The sequence below is a fragment of the Solanum tuberosum genome, unplaced genomic scaffold, assembly GCF_000226075.1.
Source record: "Solanum tuberosum cultivar DM 1-3 516 R44 unplaced genomic scaffold, SolTub_3.0 scf00183, whole genome shotgun sequence".
Classification (NCBI taxonomy): Eukaryota; Viridiplantae; Streptophyta; class Magnoliopsida; order Solanales; family Solanaceae; genus Solanum; species Solanum tuberosum.
In genome coordinates this window covers 1,061,597-1,065,325 of record NW_006239110.1, presented here as the reverse complement: position 1 = coordinate 1,065,325, position 3,729 = coordinate 1,061,597, and positions in this window count along the sequence as shown.

The window sequence follows — 3,729 nt, the reverse complement described above, 5'->3', positions numbered from 1 at the left end:
ATACTTGGGTGATTTAATAGCAAATGTTGTTCATCTGTGGAATGATTGGGTATTATGTTTCCTCAACTCCAAGAAATATCGCACTCAAAAATGCGTCTGTATTTACAATGTGTTCATGTCCACCTTCTCTTGATTATATTAAGTCTACCTTCTAATAACCAGTTAAATTTCAAAAGACAATGCGAGAACCTAATGCACGTCTCTAATTTAGACAGAAACTGCACATATAGAAAGCAAGGTTCCAGGCAAAGTACTCCATTCTTTTGCTTTTTTGTTGCCCCGTGTTGAAATAGTTTAGATTACCTTGCGTATAGTTACCACAATGTCATTCGTACTAACCTACACTACAGCACCCAACCATACGATAACCACAAACAAGGATTTACAAAGCTCAAAACAGACAAGGTGTACTACCGCATCCCGGTGTGCTGCCAGGCATTTTAGATTTTTGCACAAACGAGTTGTACAATCCAATACCTTCAACGGAATCTAACTCCACAATACACATCAACTGAAACTAAAATGAGAACTATAATAGATAAACCCCCAATGTATTCGATAACGTAGATATAATAGAAATAAATAACGCCATATACCACCACTCATTTAAAAAAATTCACAACTCACTGTTAAAGGCATAATTACATTCAATATGAATAAGGCCTCAAACGATGTGTCCTTTCACTGCCTTCCAGTTACTCGCTATTTATAATTCAAAAAGAACGTATTCACCAATGAAATAACACACCACCCTTAATCCCCAAAATGCTGTCCAATAATCAAACAATGTCGACGCCGACTACGGGTACAACAGACGCATGAAAAAGGACACAAACAGTGTGTCCTTTCACGTGGATAGTACATGCCGCTTCAAGTAACAAAAAAAAACAAGCAAAAAAAAGGTACCAAATTGTATGTCCTTTGGCTTGCTTAGTACATGCCGCTTAAAATTTGAAGAAAAAAAAACATCCAATTACACACTACAGCAAGTATTATGAACCAGATCCTACCTATTCTTACCGTTGAAATAACATACCACCATTACTCCCAAAATCTCTTGCCATTACTCAAACAACGACGATGCGTTCTAACAATACAACTGCTGCATAATAACGGGCTAAACAATGTGTCCTTAGGCTAACTATAAACATGTTGCTTGGAATTTGATAAAACACTCAACTGCCAGTTGCTCGCTAAAACGACTATTACCAAAAAACACCAACCTATTCTTACTGAAATAGCTTACCACCCTTATTCCGACGATATCTACCCATAACTCCAACAACCCTGGTGCCTTATAAAAATTCAAGTGTGCCCCGTTGATAATTCAATACCGACCGGATTGGCCGGTAATCATAATACAGAAATATACAAGCCAAATTTAACCACCTAACAACGACAAAATCAAGCGCTTAGCGGGGACTGTTGCCTGATACATACATCAAAATATAATTCAAAGAACCAAATAAAGAGCACTACACTATACCCCGATCAATAACAACAGCGCATGTGAGTCAAGGTAAAGTACCACAACATCACTTGAATAATATAAAACAACAGGTAAATTGGGATGGCCCACTGGGTGAATTCACCACAAATTTACGTGTAGTTGTTCCAAATATATGCCTCATCTTTAAATGAGACAAATACACATTTTTAAAAATTAAAGGAAATATTGGTTACAGCAACACAACTTTAGGATACAAACTCCCTTATGTTGCACTGAATTTTGTAGGCTTATATATAATTTTTCAACATTGCAGATTACCCGTCGTCTCTGCCAGGAAAAATCAAGCTTTACAAATAATATTCGATCAGACATAATGGACGTAATATCAGACATTATTAAGGCGTTTAGAAGGCCTGCTGATGTACCCGCCCATATTAGGAAACTGCAACAACTTCTGCCTCTTTTAGCAGTCCAAGACAGCATGTTGAAACAGAGAATAAAGAATTATACATCGTCATCAATCTCCAGCCAAGGGGTTGTTGAAATACGAAAACTCAAAAAAATTCGGGGAAAGTATGCGCGTTTGAAATCTTGAAGCGTAAGCTCACACTACTTCAACGGCAATACAAAGGTCACCCATTGAAGCAAGCAAAACGTGTTCTATATTACATCAAAATCTTGGAAAAGGTGGTGCAAGCGACAACTATCAGAACGCCAGAAATGCATCGACAAATACAGGGTAAGTTGCTATTGTTCCATATATCCACTGCACAACTCCCAAGCAGATTTACCAAATTGAACTACTAACTACGTATGTCGATCCTACACCTAAACATTACAACACAGAACGAAAGAAAGACATCTCCCCATTAATCAATACTAGCATGTTACAATAGTTGCTACCGATCATTCCCATACATTTACATTATTCGAAATTCTTCACGCCTCATTACAGTAGGAACATAAATACAACGTAATATTAGTCATGCATAATAACGTAGACATAGTCTATACTTACAGCTAAATCCAAGATGTATTATACTGAGTAACAATTTTTTTAGTAAACATCTTCTCAGGCGAACATTGTAACCAATCCAATGACTCAGTTATGGAGGAATGTGTAGACGTCTCACATGTAATGCATCCGCAGAGAAGTAGTAGCAGACAAGCCAGTCAGAACAGTATAGGTACATATGTCACGCAAACAACAACACACATAATAACATATACACATAACCCTGTATTGGTTACAGAACTTCATTATTCATGAATTAAATACTTATATCGTCTCCCACCGGACTTATATGTCAGTTGGATACAAGAAAAGATTGATTTTGGGCCCTCCAACCTACACCTGTCAATATTATCAGTCAATTCTGTGGTATGAAGAACGGACTGACAAAAGTAAAAATACACAACAACCCAAATTTGCACTTTGCTGTATGGAAGGACGAATCTGTGTACCATTATTGACTCAACCACCACCGTATCTCAAATATCTATTGGGCACTGAATCCGGAAAAGTGGGGATGAACTTTAGAAAAAATATCAGGGTATATAACTCTATGTTTGCATTTACATCGATGGGAGGTCGAGTTGACAGATCAATCAATCGTTCTAAGGGTCCTTATGTATTCAGAATAAGTGGGCAAAATTATCATCATATAGGCTCACTATTACCAGAAATTGGAAAAAGTCCACAATTTGCACAACTCTATATATATGACACGGATAATGAGATAGAGAATAGAATCAAAAGTCTGATGCATGAAGAAGTAGAAACAGAAATCGTACAAGGAATATCTGAAATGTTGGACGAGCATAATGTTTTGGTCAAATCATTTCGTATGGCAAGGGATAGATACAGAGAACAACCACAAGCAGAGTTTCGTATGCGCATCCTATCTGAGAGGACCCAAGATGGTCGACAATACAACAGACCAACGGCTTCTGAAGTTGCTGGATTAATCGTAGGAGACCTTACAGATGCTAACTTCCAGCGAGATGTCATTGTGGAACACCGCAAGAACGGACTGCAAAGTATCACAGATTTACACCCAAGTTTCATGTTGATGAATTACCCATTAATACATCCATATAGGGAAGATGGATATAGGCTTGGATTACCTTTAGATTCTGAGAGTCAAAAAACATACACTCGGACAAACTTGACAATGAGACAATTTTATGGATACCGCATACAACAACGCCTCAATGAGGGACACACTCTACTCCAAGCTGGCAGGCTATTGCAGCAGTACATTGTGGATGGGTACATG